Here is a 21,257-nt window from a genome sequence, read left to right as displayed (position 1 = left end):
GGATATAACCCACGGTTTACCTATATGCCATTATATGGAACATGACTATACTTAGATATGCTGATTAATTATATTTGCACATTGTTAAGTTGATGAAGATGCAATGGACAATCTACAAATTTTTTTTTCTAATCAAATGACTTGAGAACTAATAAAAATCTTTATGTCATTTCCTGGTTTGAAAAGATTTCTTTTATTAGGCCTCTGTTGGCTTGTAATGGCACATTTTCCCACTGCTGGCATCTGTCTTGCTGGTATCCTAAAGTGATAAAATGTAGACAACTAATAATGGGGATACAGTTTTTCTAATGGAAATAGGAAAATAGTTGTATGTAATTAACCTCATCTCAGTTTCACATTTACTATTTAGTAATTGTATGATGAAGGACATTGATCTCAATTCTCTTACCTATGTAATGGAATGTATCTTCCTTATGAAGGTTGTTAGAACTTAATGTGAAAATATAGCTGGGCAAGGTAGTACACGGATAGATGTAATTCCAGCGACCTGGAAGGCTGAGGCAGGAGAATTACAGGCTCCAGGTTAGCCTCAGCAACTTAGCAAGGCCCTAAAGAACTCAGTGAGACCCTCTCTCAAAATAAAAAAAAATAAAAAAGGCTACAGATGTGTTTCAGTGGTTAAGCACACCTGGTTCAATCCTTGGTATCAAAAAAAAAAAAAAAAAACCAACATGCGCTGACGTTGTGGCTCAGTGGTAGAGTGCTCCCCTACGATGTGTGGGGTCCTGGGTTCAATTCTCAGCACCACATTAAAAAAATAAATAAATAAAGGAAAGGTATTGTATCCACCTACAACTAAAAATCAAAATATTAAAAAAAAACAACTAATCAACAAACAACAACAACAAAATACCAAAAAGAATTTAGTCTGAAACTGTAAGTAAGTAAATTGGCATTGTCATGATCTTAATTATATTTTTACCTAGAGGAAAGCAAATATTTTAGAAAGAAGTTTACTTTTTGCTTTGTAAAATCACTTTTAATGGAATGGTTAAGTATGAATAGTGACAGAAAACTAGAAAGTCTTTGTATTTTGTTTTGAAAAATGCTTCTACATTTTTAAGAATTTTTAGACGACATATAGAAAACAAGTAGCTTTACCTGTCTATCTACAGGTTGTACCCCTTAACAGTAGCTTAAGATAAGTTGCAAGATGTTGAGAATTTAAGTTTTTCAGGATAGCTCAAAAATGAAGACTAAAGAGCTTTGTAAATTTGATGAGATCTAATTGTATTTCTGTTTTACTAAATAAACTATTTGCTTTTCCAATTCTTTGCCATCCTACCTCATAAGTAGGGTGTTTCCAATGATTTGCCAATTTGTTAGTAATAGGGAGAATAATATATAATCAAAACTTGATTTCATGCCTGATTTGATTACAGGGTACTGATTAAACCAATGCTAGCAAATTTCACTTAATTCAGTGATTAGCAGAGGGGTGTTTCCCCCATAAACCTCTTAAGAGACCAATCAACGCAGGTACGATTCCTTTTTCTTTATGATGTGGGGGCCTGAATTGTGCTGTACATATGCATAATGTATTAATTTTTTAGTATAAATTCATTAATAGGCTTTTAGGTTTTCCTGAGAAAACTGGAAGTATATATCCCTGGGTAAATTTAAGTTAAGTGATCTCCTTGTCTCTTGGGTTTAATGACACTCATTGCTTCAGTCTTGACAAGTCCTATTATTACATTTTACTCCTTGAGTACTGGCAGTTCACAAAGCCTGGGAACTGATGTAGCATTAGATATCTTGCCCAGTAGGTTTACAAGTTAATTCATTAACCAAATCATTTTCATTAGCACACTGGCCTCCTGTGTTACTATTAGCACTAGAATAAATCATTTTATTCTATCCATTATGGTAAGTGATACATCTGATACATTTATTAAGTTAAAGTGTTCTCTTGAATTCTTATGTTTAATTATTCTTGTCACCACTCACTATGCTGATGGCTCTCTCAGGAATCATTACCTGTAAGGATAAATTCCAGACTTTGTTTCCTGATATTTACCTTCCTCCAGGGTTTGATCACAGTCTGCTTTTCTAATCTCATCACCCACTAATTCAGGCTCTCCTAGTTATGGTCCCCGTAGGTCTGCTAGGCACACTATTGTCAGCTCAATGTTTCTTCCTCCACTAGAAGGTTTTATTTCATCTTCTCTTTGGGCAAACTCTGCCCTTCCTTTGTGATCACAGTCAACTTATCTTCTGTCGAGAAATGTTTCCCTTCCATTACTTATCTGCCCTACTACTTTACAGATATTGTGCTCTGCTGATGAAAACCTTGTGTTGTCTTTACTGTGTGGTTATTTAACAGCTATTATTAGGCTCACTTCTGGAATAAATATCCAAATTTGTCTCTTTTGCTAATTAAATATAGAGAACTATTTTATAGTTTTTCATACTCAAGCAAAATTTTGTACGAAACACATAGAGGACAGCATTCACATTGAAAACTACTTCTACTTGCATACCACATTTTACCAAGAAGCAGAGGAGAGGCAATACATCTCTAGTGGATTCGCACTTGGTGAATCAGTCTAAACTCCCAGATTGCAAATTGGTGGCCTTGCCTTCCATTTCCTTGAATCCCCTGAGTAATAATAGACCTTAGATTGTAATTGTTTCCAGTTGCATTTTCTATATTTGTTGAATAACTTTCCAAGATATAGTAATATTTCTTAAGAACCTAACATGCATGCAGACTTTCTGAAATCTCTAATTCCAAGTTTGGTGTGCACTATATATTCCTTGAATTTTCTTGCACCACTGTGGAACAGAGTTTTCTTCTTTGATGCTCCAAAGAGTGCTACTAGGTTATCATCTGCTCACAGTTTTTCAGGCATTATTTTCAAAAAGTTTTAACAAACAGGAAAAAATTGATTAAAGTGAAACCACAATGAACTAAACAGCAGAAAACCCACATTTTGTTCAATTTATAGTAGCTACAGCTAGGGCTTAATGTCTGAGAGTTAGTGATATGGTGGAAGACATTTCTGGTCATAAATATACAAAACATTTTCATTCACTAACTTTCATTGACTAAGAGTATATGACAGGGAAAATTTATGTGAATAGCAAAATTTAATAAGTTTGCACATATATGTGTAATAACTGTATATTTATATCTATACAAACATATATCAATTAGTATAGTAAAAAAATAGCACTATCATAAAGTATCTCTCAGGATACTGGAAAAATAGGGTGTGCTTTTTTCAAAATTAAAGCCACAATATAAACACATGCGCACACACACACACACACACACACACACACACACACGTGCGACTGTATTTGGAAAATCACTTCGGTTATATAAAACAAATTACTACTTCAATGATTCTTATGAGTATTCAATATAATTCTTACAATATTAAACATTTGTAATATTTTAGGAAACAGATCCAAATGTTCACTCCTGGGTGCTAGATGCTTACAGCATTAAGGAAGACAGATGTGGCATTATAATAATAATAAATATTATTGAAATCTAAACTACGTAACTATTTTGTGGTTTTTTGACATGTGAATTTTCCTAGTTTACAATCTCCTTATTCCATTAAAAGTGCATCTAGGTCTTACTCAGATGACCTTGAGTAGATACAACAAATTTGTATAATCTATGGGCTTAGAGCAAAAAAGATTTCTCTAGATGTTATGGTTTGGATGCCAGGTGTCCCCCAAAAGATCACATGTGAGACAATGCAGGAAGGTTCGGAGGAGAAATGATTGGGTTATAAGAGTCTTAATCCAATCAGTGAATTAATCCCTGATGCGATTAATTGAATTTTAGGGCGTGGCTGGAGGAGATTGGAATTAGGGTGTGGCTTTGGGATATATATCTTGAATCTGGAGAGTGGAGACTCTCTCTCTGCTTCCTGATGACCTGAGATGCTTCCCTCTGCCACATTCTTCAATTATAATTCTTCTTTCTAGTCTTCATAACTACTCTGCAGTTGCTGCTCACTGATTTCTGCCAGTTCTGAATTCAACTGACTAGGGCATTTGTTCATATAGAAGAGATTATTCACTCAATTTTGACAACTTTTTTTTTTTTTTTTTTTTTTTTTTTTTTTTTTGTGGTGCTGGGTATTAAACCCAGGGCCTTGGGCATTCGAGGCAGGCACTTTACCAACTGAGCTATATCCCCATCCCAACAACATGTTTTTATAAATCTTTTCTGCTATTGGTCAGCTCTCCCAACATGTTGGGTGGGACTTGGAATGGGCATTAACAGGATTTCCAGGTGCACCCCAGTTCTCCTCATGCCCTACCCACCAATGCCATTTTTATAATTACAGAAAAATTCTGTGTGTTCACTTCAGTTATCCAGTTACAATCACTCATTAATTTACAGAAGTCAGCAATCCAAATGATCTTCAAACATGTTTTAGTCCTTAAGTTCATCCCCAATTCAAGTAATATTTCCTCCAAATACAATCAATATGTCTTGGCTATAACTCTGAAACATATATTTTCTGACTTCTGCCCTTGAATTTTGAATGTACATTTAACTCACACAATAAACCTATGATATAAGAAAGTGTACTAACCCTATTAAATAAAGATTTATAATCCTACTAAATAAAGACAAGGATTTCTATTAAATGCTGTATACATTTTGTATGTTATGCCAGATTGTTATACCATATGGTATCTTCATAAAGAAAAAAAAAAACCTTTGGATATGTTCACATCATAAAATAAACCACCCTACATGAAAATCATGACAACACAAAACAAAACAAGGTGGCTTATTTTAGGCACTAGTGCTTCTAATATTTTAAGGCACTTTGGTCCAATAGCCAGAATGAATTACCGTAGTTAAGGAGAGATTTGTAGTTCATTCAAGGTATAGTAATGCATCATTCCTAAAGGATCAGAAACTGTACACAGTTTTACAATCTCTCCTATAAGTAAAAAGTAGAAGGGCTTAAATTTTTTATTAAAACTACTAAAGAAAAAATTTTTATAGATGAACTATGATTTTGCTATTTAAGTCTTCTGAGTCTTATGTAGAAAAGTGCTCCTTTTTTATTTATTTCATTTTATTTATTCATTTTTTTGTAAGAACACCAGAGAAAACTCCTGAAAAAAATCTTAATCAGGAATCTGAGATTTCTTTTGAAAGCTATGATTTATAGAGGGAAAATGTATACTTGAAAACAAAGCAAACCACAAAAAAAACTTATTTTTTTAACTAAAATAAAGTAAAAAATGTAAACAAAACACAAGTCTTTCATTTTCCAAGTCCATATAAATGGATTCTTCACTATTGTATTTTCCATAGTTTATAAACTATTTTCCTCCATGAACATAAAACATTCTTGCTTTGACTTTATTAGGTTCCTCTTCCTTTTAAAAGAACACACTCTGCTGGGTGGAGTTAATGACCATTATTCCTTCAAATCTGCACTCAGACCTTTAATAAAATCACTCTCAAATTTCCAAATATTGACCTTTACCTGATTCACAATAATTCCTTACATCCTAACTTGAAATTCATCTTCAGTCTAAAATGTTATTTCTCTATTTCCCTACATGCTGAGATAGGATTAAACTAATACTTAATACCTCACACTGCATTGGTATGATAAAAATTTAGAATTAAATAGATCAGTCTTTTGTTATCACCTACACTGGAAACTGTCATTTTTGATGCTTTATTCTTCCTCTAGAGATTCCGTCTTTCAATATTTTTCTTTGGACACTCCTTTTACCTTCATTGAATGAACAAATTCTTTCGAATGACAACTAAGAAAAAAATACTATTCATATATTTCCTCCTATCCTTAGAGAATATCAATATCAGATTAATCTCCCTAAAAGACAAATTTTGTTAAGATATTTTCATTCTCAAAAATGTTCAGTGGTTGGAAAGAGGATGTAACTTATTGATAGGGGTGTTTTCCTAGCATTCAGGAGGCACTGGATTTGATCCCCAGCACAATACACAAAACACATACACACACACACACTCACACACAAAGTTCAATGATCATTTAGAAACTCCTCTAGCTTTTCTGCCTAGTAATCTAAGTATCATAAACCCTGAATGATATACTTGCTTTTCTTCATGTAACTGCCTTTGTTGGACTGTGTCACTATAATTCCAACCAAGCTGATATTCCTACTATGTTCCAATATCTTATAAATGTTTCCATTCCTTTAGGAACTCTGTGCTACCAATTTCTTTAAATATTAATCTCTCTGCCATCAATTCACATATCCAAACTTACTAATGCTTAAAATCTCAACATGCTTTTCACCTATTTCAGGAATTTTCTTCTGTACATATTGGTCTATGGTAATCTCCCCTCTTATTGAGGTATTAAAGCATGGAGGGCTTTAATAACAGGCCAAACTAGTTTCAGATTTTAATTTTGTCACTTATGACTTTCAACCTTGAACAAATTTATTAATTTTTTCTATTCAACTTAGTCATAAAAACGAGAGAAAATTTCACATGGTTTTGTAAAGTCTGGTTTAAATATATATTATGTATGTGTGTGTACATATGTGTAGTTGCACTTGAGTGTAATTAAGCACAAGGTTCACAAGCTAGTGCTTTATAAGTTGTACTAAAGCACTTCTCCTGTTTTCTCCTCATTTAACTGTCATTCACACATTGTCTGGGGTGCATGCCACATACATAGATGCTGTACTGATTATCTCCATCTTTTAGCTATATGTATGAGTTCCATGCTTTACTTCTTTTCAGCCGCTTGAAATACCAAAGACAGAACTGACGTAATAAAAGAAAAATTAACTTAATTTGGATAAAAATTCCCAATGAATTCTGGTTTGGATCACAGAATATCATTAACAATAGCGCATTCTGAAGATGTGCATATCTTGAATTACAGACTCCACAGAAAATATATCTAAATATTGATAACAAGGGCACCCCAATAATGATATTGGTGAGAATACTGGCCTGATGAAGTATAAAGGGTTTGGGTTACAGTTAATATATATAAAGTTCCCATTCACTGTATATTACTAGTGCAGTGATTTTGATTAAGTGACAGAAGCTCTAAACATCAATTTTCTCCTTTACATGATAGAAATACTACCTTTATGATATACAATTGTGAAAAGCAAAATAATCTATATGAAAGTATTTTATTAAGATGCAGTGCACATAAAAATATAGTGATGAGCACTGGAACACACACCTGGAGATGTTTTCTTTTCACTTGCAGCACTTTGTAACAAGATGTTGATGGCTATGATCTAATGTTAATGAGAATGTAGTGTGTCCCATAGAAGTGCACAGGCTATTAGAATGGAAGATGAAGGAAGGACATGACACAAGGTCCTGAAAGTCACAAGTCTTGGGAGAAGTCAGCAGAAAATAGGTTGAGGAAAAAGATGAATGTTAATAGTCACATTGACATGAAAAATCTGGGGTTAGAAAAGGTTGGAAGATAAGAGATGGAGCTCGTTTACTCATTGGTGGACATTTAGCTTCCCATCAGTGAAGATTTTTGCTTTGAGAACACTTGTTGCCTGTATGGCCAGAGAATTTCAGGAAAAGAATATTCTGAATATACAGCTATGCAATTATGGTGACAACTTTCCCAAGGCAAGGAACATCCATCCTTAATTTATCAACCATGGAAATAATATAGCATTTTGTGGTACAGCCATATAAACTGAATTATGTATTTATTTATACAGCAAATTTACTCAATAAATATTACCTAAACATATTAGAATTCATCAAATAACATTTGCAAAACCAGAAGTGCATCTTAAAATGTTTAGTGATTTGAACTCTGAACCCAAAACAACATATGGAGATTCAGATTGGATCTTTAATCAATAGCTCATCAAACCTAAAGCAATGGCTATTAAGCAACACTTATTTTAAGAAACCATTTAAGCAACCAGTAGAAAACAGAGCAAGACACGAAGAACTATTTATGGATGGGTGTTACCCATCAGCTAAGAGATGTCAAATATTACTATTTTTTTTAACCTGGGAAAGAAAAAAGAGACTTTATAAGGATTTTATTTATTTCTAAACAGAAATTTTATGTTCATTCACAATGCTCTATTTTCTCTAATTTTATGTAAAAATCTATTTTATAATTCACTAGCAAATAATTTCTAGCAATTCCACTAGTACCTTTTGTGTCCTTTTTCCAAGAATATGGATCCTAGATCAAAGTGGGCTGAAAGACCTAACTTTTGTTATATTGACAGAGGTAACCAGTCTCCCCAAACAAAGGACTGCCGTGAAAAGGTACAATGGAATACATACTATGATTTATCGAATTTTGGGGGGTGGTTAGAAAAATTCCACTATTGGATAAGAAGTCTGGAAGAAATGTTTCAACAATAAAACAAGGAAACAGTTGACCTTACTTACAAATAACTTTGAAGATAGCAAGGAGGAATTAAACTAAACCAACATTCCACAAAGAGAAGTGTGACTCTATTATCTACAGGGCTTCAGCAATCCACAAATAATTAGTTTTAAAGCAAAATTTTAACAAAATTTTATTGAAAAGCCACTTGGGAAACCATATTGATACTTATTTAAGCACAAAAACAATAGCTAAGACAAAAATACACAGAAGTAATTAAAAAATCATTTTGAAGTCACCAAAATAGCAATCTGTTTAGTCAGTTTTTTCACTGCCATGATCAAAAGACCTGACAAGGATAATTTTAGAAAAGGAAAAGTTTACTTAGGGGCTCACAGTTCAGATGTCTCAGGCCATAGACAGGCAGTTCCATTCCTTGAAACTGTAACTAAGATAGAATGTCATGGTGGAAGAGTGTGGTAGAAGATATCAGGTCAGGATATGGCCACCAAGAAGCAGAGGGAAAGAGAGATTCCACTCACCAGATACAAAATATAAACCCTAAAGGCATGCCCCCAATGATCCCCCTCCTCCAGTGACACCACAGCTGCCTTTAGTTACCACTCAATTCATTCCTATCAGGGATTAATTCAGGGATTGGTTTAAAACCCTCATAACACAATCATTCCACATCTAAACCTTCTTGCATTATCTTACACATGAGCTTTTAGGGAAAGCTAATATCTATATCATAACACAGTCAGGTGGACATGACTTGCTTTTCTTTTCTAGAAAAACTCAGCAGAAAATGGTAGGCATAAGTGAGACCACATTTTATCAGTAATACTAAATACTCAAAGTATAATAGTACATATTTAAATGTAAATGATAATACTGGAATCAGTATTTATTAACAATCATATACACATAACTAATACATGTGCTAGATATTTTTAAACAGAATGAAACTTTTAAAAATTATTTGTTCTATTTAGTTATACATGACAGCAGAATGCATTTTGATTCATTGTAGACAAATGGAGTACAACTTTTCATCTCTCTGGTTGTACATGATGTAGAGTCACACCATTCCTGTAATCATACATGTACAGAGGGTAATGATGTTCCAATGATGTTTGTCTTGTGTTTGCCTCGCATGCACAAGACCCTGGGTTCAATCCCCAGCACCACTAAAAGAAAAAAAAAAAAAAAAACTTTTTTAAATGAGCAGAAACCTGGAAATAATATTTCCCCAGTGATGTTTCCCCATGCCACTATAAATTCTGTCTTCTGAACAGTGTCTTCAAATTACATCATTTTCACCATATAATCAGGCAGATTCGTTTTCTAGGACACAATCAGTCTAGTAATAGTTCATAGTATAGCAATAATAGACTAGTTAGAAATCTAAGATAAGGATTTTTCCAACTGCATCAATAAAACATGAAAGCATAAGAACAAGTGTTAGGACAAAGTAGCCCAATTTAAATGCTTTGACTCTCAATCTCCTGGATTAAGATTTTCGAATTCATACCTCAAAGTCAAAGGATAATCTAAAAACAGCTCAATCAGCACAGTATGAACAAAATTATTACCAGACATAATAACCAGTTAAATTGAAAGCAGAAACTATAAATACTGTTAGGTAAATGTTTAAAATATAAGCCAAATTTCCATTGTCTCTTATCTAGAGAATTCCAAAAGTTTGCTAATCTGGAGAGTCAGGCCTATACCTCAATGCATTTATTTTGCACCTCTGGTCCTGATTGATTGCTCCTTAGGTAAATATTATAGGGCACACTGCAGTATCAAACAGATTTCCACTGCAGATATCACTGCTACACTTGTTACCATCATGAATAGGTCTTGTTTTTCTAGACTAGCCATCCTGGTTTGTCCTCTGCTGTGAAATGTTCCTTTTTGCTCTCTGCTTATCTGCCATGGCCTTCTTCTTTTCCTTGATATTTTCAAACTCGCCTGTTAGCACCTTATTTCTCTTTATTTTCTCTTGAGCTTCTACCTGTCTACACACATTCCCTGTCCCCACACCCTTTCATGTTTCAAGGAAACATGTTGTCTGCTCAAATTCTTTCACATACTTCCCTTCTTCTCAGCTTGGTAGGAGGGTCTATTTATCTCCCTTTCAGCAAACCACTATCAGAGCACTTGGGGAGAAAAGAGACAAGCTATTGCCACCAAGAGGGAAATTCTTGCTAAGAATCAATACAAATCTTCTATACTGTTTTCTATTTCTTCAGTCTAAAGCAGCTCCCAGTAGAGTAAAAGCCACATATCAAATGTGATAGCCTCATGGAACAGTAGAAAGTGAATTCAGTGTATTTGAAGCATGGCAATTATTCTTTTATATTTCTCCTCTTTAGTCTATTTTTACCTTCAGTTCTCCTTGACATTCCCTTTCGACAATATACCCTGCTTTATCTGTAGGATTTTGGGGGTGGGAATGGAGAAGGTGGTGGTAACAGAAAGGAAAGGCTAGTATAGATAACCTTTTACAGGGTTGGTAATCCTCTCAGTGGTCCTGATGTGGTTGGTAGTTGCTGACATCCACATGTCAGAAACACCTGCCTGATTGCATAGAAGACTCCTGGATAAGCTGATAAGGGAGCAGAAGATAAAATCTCCATTAGGAAAGTTCATATGAGGAAATAGGAATTAATCTGGGTATTAATGGTAGGTGCATGGAGGAGGATAAAGGGGAAGCAGATGACATAAGGACAGAGATGAAAACACTAGAGTTCTCTGATTTTTTCTAACACTATATCCCATATCACTAACGCTATATTCCAAGGGTTGATTTCACTTTGGAAGTGGGGTCACTCCAAGAAGATAAGTGGGCTTGCCTATTTGTAAGTAAAAATCTATTTTATGTCTCAGAGAAAAAGGAGGAAAGTAAGATACAAATTGGTCAGGACTCAAAAGAATGCTTACGCGTACTATTAAGAGTGGAAAGGAAAAAAGAAATAGTTCTAGCTTTGGTTCTGCAACTGGCTAGTATAAAAACTTAGGAAAGTCAGCTAATCAGGCAACATGAGTCCCTCAAATACAAAGCAAAAATTCTCCATGGTCTCAAATTCTATGTGTATAAAAGATCCTCATTAATCAGGCTTAATGAGAACCATTATTTTCTTAAATGTATTTTTTTAATTATCGGTGAACACAACACCTTTCTTTTATTTATTTCATTTTTTTAGGTGATGTTGAGAATTGAACCCAGTGCCTCACACATGCTAAGTGAGCACTCTACCACTGAGCTACAACCCCAGACCAATGAGAACCATTATTATCATTAATATTTATTAACATATTTTATGCAAGTCTCTGTGCTAAGTATTTTAAATAGTGTCTCATTTAATCTTTAGCATCTACAAATGTTTCAAACTCTATAAACTATTCTAATTTTATATATAAAGAAATAAAGGAACTAAATAACTTGGCCTGTATTATATATCTGACCCTTCGAATCTGCCTTACTCCAAAATTCAGAATTGTCACTATCAGAATATAAACATTCTATTATACTTGTCTCTTCTTCAGCTTGTCCTTCAAAATCAATACCTTTACGGCAATCACACTCTCCACCACCTTGTGCTCATGTGATTTAGGTTATTTTAATATTTTGAAAATATATTTAGTGTTCATAGGGAAATTATTTAATTTCTAATATAATTGAATTTATATTACTTATGAATATTATTTATTTTACATATTATTTGTATGTTATCTGAAGAAATTGTGCTTGTAAGGATAGGAAGCTAAAGTGACTGCAAGTGATTTCACCACTAAGAAGCTAGACCATGAGGGAGAGAGGAAGAAGACAGAGACAAATTGGATCTTAACGGTAATGTGTGTGCATGTGTATCAAACTACATCTGAAATCAAATGTTCCCCTAGATAATTCAATCATATGGGCCTGGTCATTCTAGATAGCCAAACTTGAATAGAAAGAGTCATGGCTGATGCATTGCTCTCTCTGGATTATCAGCAATGAATATGATACAAATCCCAAACTGTAAACAACACATGTATTATGAATAGGAAAGCATATAAACAAATTATGATTTATTTGTATAATAGAAAATTACTCATAAATAAAACAGAATGAACTATTTCATTCTGTTCATAGATAAAAATACATCTATTTGTGTATACAAAAGCATACATGAACATCAAATGCTTTATGTTGTATGAAAGGATTTGGACAGAAATGAGAAAATACTACATGAATATATATGAAAGCTAAAAAGTATCTGCTCTCATACTTAGGAAGGGGATTAATTTGAGGGGACATAAAAGAGTATTTTAGATTCATGAAAATTTCTGTATCTGCTTATGGATATTAGTTCTATGGGATTACTCATTTTTAAAACTTAACACTTAAGGATTTTATTGTGTTTTAGTTTTCCATTTCAATAGAAGATGATTCTTATTGTTTGGATAGTGGCCACTGAAGGCTTATATCTTAAAGACTTGGTCCCCAGCCAGGTGCTATGGAAGCGGGGGCAGTTAGTCAAGCAGTGGGGCACACCCATAATCCCAGATGCTCAGGAGGTTAAGGCAAGAGGATCATTACTTCGAGGCCAGACTCAGCAATTTAGCAAGGCCTAAGCAATTTAGTAAAAATCTGTCTCAAAATAAAAAATAAAAAGGAATAGGTATGTAGCTCAGTGGCAAAGCCCATGGGTTCATTTCCCTGTACCAAAATAAAAAGACGTGGAAATTTTAAGAAGTAGGATATTGGGGGTGGTCCTCAGATCACTGGGGGCTTGTCTTTGAATGGCTATTTAATTCATTTTGCTGCTGTGACCAAAAGACCCTACAAAAACAATTTTAGATGAGGAAAAGTTTATCTGTGGCTCAAGGTTTCAGAGGTCACAGTCCATAGACAACTGACTCCATTGCCCTGGGACTGAGGTAAGGCAAAACACCATGGTGAAAGGTTGAGAGGAGGAAGGCTGCTCAGAACATGGCAATACAGAAACAGAGATTCCACCCACCAGGGACAAAATATAAACCCAAAAGCCATGCCCCCAGTGACCACCTCCTGCAGCCACGCCCTATGTGCTTAGGGTTCCCACCCAGTTAATTCATTCAAGTAGATTGATGCTCCCGTTAGGTGGTTAGGTTGAGGTTGTCATAAGCCAGTCATTTTACCTGTACACCTTCTTGCATTGTCTCTCACATGAGTTTTTGGGGGACACATCTAAACTATTAACAGTGGGGTTGTGGGAATCTGTTCTCTTCCTCTTACTTTGCTCCTGGCAGTGACGTGAGTGGTTTTGCTCTTCCACATGCTCATGCCTTTATGTACTATCACAGACCCAAAGCAACAGGTCAATTGAAAATGTACAGAAACCCCCAAAACTGTGAGCCAAAATAACCTTTTCTAAGGTGATTATCTTAGGTGTTTTTATAGTGCCCAAAAGATGACTAATTTGACAATATTCTATTCTGCTTCTGTTTATATTGGTAATATCTAGACCTGCCATTCAAAAGAACAGCTATTAATCACATGTGAGTACATAATTTAATGTCAAATGAAATTTAACATCAGTTCCTTTGTTGCACCAGTAATATTTTAAGTGCTCCTTAAACACAAACAGTTACTGGATGTAAATATAGAACATTTCCATTATCAAGAAATGCTCTATCAGGCAGTGCTAATAGAAAATAATGTTGTATACTTAGCAGTTAAGCAATAACCATTATTTTTGGTGATTGATTTAGTTGATTCCACTGATCCTTCTGACTACCTCTTATTTCTTTCCTTTCTTTTATTAACCAAATTTCTCATCGTGTTTGCAAGTCTATCATTCATTTTCTTCTTCATTTATTCTTAACTTAACTGAGTATGACCCAGATAATTCTCTTCTATTCCCTCTCTAATCGTGGCCTTGACTTCAAACTACCACTTCCACCCTAGCACAAGCTTATGGTGACTGATTACTCTCTTACCCAAACTAGCATTTGAGTTTTAGTACCACCTCTTCAACTGGACACTTATCTTTATCAACCTTTGTGCTCCCCAACAGGCCATGGCCTACAGCTACTGTTATAATGTCCTTTCACAAAATGGATCTCCATGTAGCTTCTCTATTTTTGTCCTCTATTAATTCCTACCTACTTATTAATAATAATAATAATCTTAGCCTCTTCTTCAATGTCCTCCCTTACCATTTGACTAACATTATAGTTTCCATTCTCATAACAATATCAGCACTTGTTTTGGAACCAGACAATTGCTGTTGAATTATAAACTTTACTGCATTATTAAAAAAAAAAAAAAAAAAAAAAAAGTACTGGAGTTAGCAGTTACCTGAATTATAAAGCACACCAAATATTTTAACTATCATTATTATTATGTATATAACCTGCCTTGACACTGGACAGAAAGCACTTAATAATAGAAAAATATATCCCATAATTTCAGTATATATCATCAATGCCTAGCAGCATTTTATATACATCTTATCTATCTGTGCAGCTTATATAGATTAAAAATGATACCTTGTTTTATTCATATTGGTAATCAGTAAACTTCAAAGATTTTAATTACAACATATGCAAGTGATTTGAATGCAAATAGGAACAATAGAGTAATAATCCTCTTCTAGATGAAAGAAAGATGTAAAGGAAATCAGCTTTAAATTTCTTAACATCAATGCCCGTTGTTTATTTGATGTTTAACTCCCATGTAAACAATATTTAAAAGAAAACATAAGAGCTCATTGTCAAATCAAACATACTTTCTTGAAACAAAGAGCCAGAACACAATGACACAATGAGCAGCTTGTCCTACAAACCAACTGCTCTAAGCAGACTTCTCTCTCCCCTTTGGCAGATGGTACTCGTTATGATTGCTCTCAAATGAGAGAGTGGTTTGAAGCAGGCTTGTATTTACAATTACGGCTCTCACATAAGGAGGTTTACTAGAGTTCTAAAGCTAATTAACTCTGTCCACATCTCAATATTTTTGTTCTTCTAGCTCACAACCATTTTGTTAATTGCAGAGGGAAAGACAGCCTTGGGAAAGGTCAGAGTAATACTGAGGCTACAGATGAGACCTTTATCATGTGCTGTTCTTTTAAAAATTTTAGGAAAAAAATAATCATTGGGCAAGCATAGCAGTAGTTATGAAACAATTCAATATATGAGACTTGAATATCTTACACAAGGAAATATATAAGTAAAATTCAAGTTCCAAACCTATTCTTGTCATTAGTATTCTGACAGCCATATTAGAACGGACTTGAAAGAATATGTCCATTGACAGCTCCTTACTTGCAGAAAGTTGGAGTTCAGATGGGGAGGATTTAAAGGCTGCATATATGACAGGGGAATCTTCAGGTAAACACATGGAAAATGCTTCAGGTAAACACATGGAAAAGATTTAGTCAAAGAAGAAGTTACAAAGGAAATACAAATATTGCAATAAAGTGTTTATTTGACAGATTAAAAAGTAATATTTTGGCTTTTTGGTCCATTGGTAAAACTGGAAGACATGGGCTTTGAGAATTGACAGAAAACATCATAGACAAATTATTTCTAAAACTTGTAAAATAGTGGACTAAATGTCAATATGAATTGCAAAGCTTTAAACATAAATGATAGATAAAATCTAGATGAGTAAGATGGTAATAAAACTAGGATTTTGTAAAACTGAAACTAAGATACATTCTGGTTGAATTGAAATTGCCATAAACCACTATTTTTTTAAATTACTTTTTCACATAAGTGGTAGTTCTTTTGTTTACAAACTTTAACATTATTATGCATTCCCATAGTAAGAGGCTAATGTTCAAAAAGATGGAAATGCTTATTAACTTGATTTGACTATACACATTGTATAAATATATCAAATTATAATATCCTGCATAAAGATATACAAATACAATGTCTCAATAAAAAATAATTTCAATTCAGCAATTTTCTATTAATTTGATCTGAGTCTGACATATTTTAACTCAAACTTTATAATTTTATATGCAATAGACCCTACAAACTTTGCAATTATTGATTAACCAAATGCATTAAAGTACAATTCTATAATTTAATCCAGTTCTCAATAGAACTTCATCTTTTAAAAAAAGTTAAGACATTTTGTTTTCTAAAATAACTTCAATGTGCTTTACTACAAATAAATTAAACAATGTTAATTAAATTCCATAAATGGTAATTTCAGAATAAACTACCAACTTGATATAAAAATCTTAATGTATCATTATTTTTAGATTTATTGAGAAATAGCAAAAACCTATGTTTAAAGAGTCTAACAAAGGTGCACAGGTCATAATAATCTCTTGAATTAAATGATCTGAGTAAAACACTGGAAGTATCTTTAGGAGGTTACTAGTTCATGAGGCTCTGACTTTATAAATGTATTCATGACCTTATAAAAGAGTTTGAGTGAATATCAAGTTCCTTTTTCCTTCCATCCCTTATGCCTCATTAAGATACAACAAATGGAATTTCCATAGACACCAAACTTGCCAGAGACCTGATCTTGGACTTCTCATCCTCCAAGACTGTAAAATATAAATTTCTGTTGTTTATAAATGACCAATTCTTGGTGTTTTTTTATAGCCCCATAATTGGGCTAAGACAAGTGGTTTCCTAAGGTGTCATTCTACCTGGAGATATTTGATTATGTAACTCTTAACTCCATGTGTCTAAATATCACATGGAATTTAAAGCCAGGGAAACTATATGCCAGCTTTATGTATATGAAAACTTTTAAAAAGCCAGGTGCAGATTTTGAGCCTACAAATGGTTTATCATTAGGGTATAAAGGTAAGAATTTAGAACCTGTAAGTTTCAATCTCATTTTTATTCCTGCTTGAAGGTATCCTTTAAATTTTGGACCAGTTTCTTGGTGATTGTGGTATATATAATTCTATTGAAAGATTGCTGAAAAATAAAGTACTGAGATTCTCAAAAGATAATCTTTAAAGGTTTCAGAGCATGGGGGCTGAGGATTTTATGGTAAAGAGAAACACATCACTAAGGGGTAAAGCCAAACACTCCCAACTTAAGAAGGAAGTATTACAAAATTGAGTAGGATGATCTGGTTCCTCTGAGCAGGCTTTATGTTTCTCTGCTTACTAGAAGGAACAGAGATGGAGAGACTGCCAAGACAGCATCTATGCTACTTACTCCTTTAGCCATCCCAATGCTACTTTCATACCCATTTGGAATTCTGCCCAGACTTTTAGACCATCTATTAGAGCCTTCTGAATTGGGCATTTTGCATCCTCCTGGTCAAGATTGTTGGCATAATAGAGTTAAAAAGCAGAATAATAGAATCTGTAGGCCTTTCTGTTCCAGAACTATAACTCAGCTGGTAGTGGTGGTAGGGTTAGGGGCTTGGAGTAGGGAAGCCTACAAGGAGACATTTTCCTTCTCTAAGTCAGTCTTCCTCTGCACAGCAGTGAGTTAGGTTGATATTCTATTTTAAGATCAAAGACAAGCAACTTGCTTTTAAATTCCATACAAAGGAAATGTTGACCTTACACTGAATCAGAAAAATCCAGAGCCCATTACTGTACCTTGTCAAATGAGGAGAAAACCCCAAAACATTGGGATTTTAGAATGAAATATTATTGTTAAGTCTAATTGTGAATATTTCACAGTGCCAGTGTAAGATATAGTTATATGATTCTTAATGGCTAGATATCAATTGACATTAAAATGGTTTGGCTATAACTATGATAAATCGACTGATATAAATTGAAGGTCCATATCTATACATTTTTACATATGCAGTTGAGAATCTGTGGAAATAAGCATATACAGGAAGAGATATTCAAAATGTAATTTCATTACATACTTATTTGTAAATAAGCAGATGTTATACAGTTGTAAATTTGTCTAAGATCAATCATGTTAAATATTTTCCATGATAAAATAACAAAATGATAAAGGAAAATATAAAATACATTATATTTTTACCAAACAGTGCCTGATTTTGACTTTCTTTTTATCAGTAATTTTACTGTATGGATTTATGCATTTATAAAAGCCAACTTAGTAACAAATTGGTGAAGAACATTGTCTCTTGAGCTAAAATCTTTGTGCTTTGCCAGTGAGAGATAATGTCCTCAGGCAATATATTCTTTCTTATGCTTTTATATCCTCATTCTTCAAATGGCACTTACCACATAGGTAGGTTAAGTTAAATAGATTAAATTATATCAATTAATGCATGTTATATGCCATGTGCATAGTAAGTTTTCAATAAATTCCAGCTTACTATTATTTACAGTTACTTTCAAACATTATGTGACACAATGTGTCATTTTTAAAATTTTGTATGTTATTATACATCTGGATTTTTCTCTTATTCTAGGTCTTAATGACACCAATATTAATGATTACTTACGTTTTAAAAATACATAATTAGAACCCAGAATTTCTAAAATCTTTTTAAAGCCAGAAAAATGTATTAATTGTTTTACCTTACCTTTAAAAGTTCTTTTCATGTTATCAATATTTGTAGTGGCAAATCAGGTAATATCTATTCAAAGAAGGAATATGGTCACTTTGAGGAAAACCAAATAGAAGGTCAAAGAAATTGAGATAGATGACCCACTGCTAAGCAGGCATTATGTAAGCATTATTAAAAGGACAGGAGATAAATCACCACAGATATATAAAGTTTAAAAAAAAAAAAAAAACCTACTGCTTAAAATGACCACCACTTTACTTTACTTTTTAATGAAAGTGAAAAGAAAACATTACAAAGGACAGATTAAAATGAGATAGCTTTGTTTTTTTTTTTTTTTAACAAAAGAGAAAGGAGCCATATGCCAATGTCATCATGCATGTGTAGTAGTTTAATTTTTCTCATGATGTAAGAAAGGACAGAAAGGAGATCACAATGCATCAAATAAACAGTAATTAATCATTGGGTGGGTGGAAAGAACTTGTATATTTGCTCTAGATCAGTGATTCACAAAGCTGACTACATATTAGAATCATTTGGGTCCTTTTCTAGAAACAGTGCTATTAGGATATTTCTCCTAGAAAGTCTGATTCAATGTGATCATGTAGTACATAAGCAACACTATTTCTTTTTCAATGTTCTGTAGGTGATTCTAATGTCCATATGGAGTTGAGAAGCACTGTGGTAGATTCATTTTCATATCTAAGAAAAATATGTATGGGTATTTCTATCACATTCTTGCCTTAAAATTTTTAACTAAACATAAATATCAGTCTAAATATTTATTAAGATATTTTAAAACAAATGTTCACAAAACAATTGTTTCCATCTTTTGCACAAAATACTTTCAAGGCTTACTTGTTCCTCATGTACAAATCCTTGAAATCTTTAACACCTTTAAATTTCCCCTACAGACAGCCATTTAAATTCCCATTAGGACAGGTTTTCTTAACCTTAGCACTATAGAAACTTTGGGAAAATTGTTCTCTTGTAGGGGGAGGAGGTCTGTGTAGTGCATTGTAGCATATTTAGCAGAATACATACCATACAACAAAAAGGAGTTCAAAATTGTCAAGTGTCCTTGGCTGAGACTCACTGCTTTGGAATTACTCCTGTCCCTAACCAGAGCCTACATAATGAATTCTAGCTAATGATGATGAATTGAATATCCATGTTTTCCTCCACTTCCTCATAAAAACCTCAATAAAATGGCACAAAAAGTTTAATAAGGTACAAAATAACAGGAGAAAGGCAGGCAGGATGGGTTGCAAACCTTTATACAGAGCAATTAGTCTCCCAGATCAAGTTTTATAAACCTCCAGAAAACAGAGTTTATTGTGAAGAAGTTAAAGCAAAGACACTCCGAACTGAACAGTATCAAAAAACACAGATGCCAGAGGTCCAGGACTAATAGAAGGAGGTAAAGTGACTATAGTTACTGGAGAGCATCTAGTCCCCTATTCCATAGATTTTGAAAATTCTGGAAAACTGGTTTCTGTTTCCTAGCCAAGAATTTGGAGGATTCAGCAAATGGAAAAGATATTAAGGAATAATTTACAAATACTAATAGAATGTTATTTTCCAAGAAAAGAACATCCCACAATGGAACCAGGCAGTTGAAAAGATTCATCCTCAGTTACAAAATTTCCAATTGTGTTTATGGTGCCCCATTCTTAAATTTAAATGAATAAAGATCAACATTTATTCGAAAACTCTTAAGATATAAAATGAAAAATTGAGAGAAAATGCAAAAAAGCAGGAAAAAAATTTAAAACAACATATTATGATATTTCAAGGGAAAGGAAAATGATTAAATGAAACAAGAAGAGGTAATACAAAATGTCTGTGAAAAAGTAATATTGCAATACAAAAATAAAATCAATATAAAAAATAAAGTTCATGATCCCTGCTAGAAAGAGAAGAAAAAAATATAAAGAAAAATTGGAAAGAAAACATTTGAACTCTAGATTAAGATATTCAGAATCAATATGATTAGAGTTTGAAAAAAAAATAAAGAAAATGGATAGCGAGACCATGAAAACTAATAATCATAATGATTCAAGGAAATGTCTTAGAATTAAAAGGCTGACTCCAAGATGCATGTGCTGAATTATGCCCTCAAATTTGTATGTTGAAGCTTAACTTTAATATGGTACCTTGAAAGATGACTGTATTTGTAGATAAGAAATTTCAAGAGGTCAGGTGGTTAGCATGATTGCTAATCCAATCTGACCAGTGTATTGATAAGAAGAGGAAATTTTGAACACACCAAGACACACCAGGGGCCTGCTCACAGAGAGAAAAGAGGGTGTGTAGAGGTGGAGGTGGTCATCTGCAAGTCAAGGAGAACAGCCTCAAAAGAGAGCAGAACTGCCAGCACCTTGATCTTGGAATTTCAGTCTCCAGAAAACACTCATTCTGTGACATTTTTGGTATGGTAGTCCTACAAAACT

The sequence above is a fragment of the Sciurus vulgaris genome (genome assembly GCF_902686455.1).
Source record: "Sciurus vulgaris genome assembly, chromosome: 9".
NCBI lineage: Eukaryota > Metazoa > Chordata > Mammalia > Rodentia > Sciuridae > Sciurus > Sciurus vulgaris.
Note: the sequence above shows the minus strand (reverse complement) of the source record.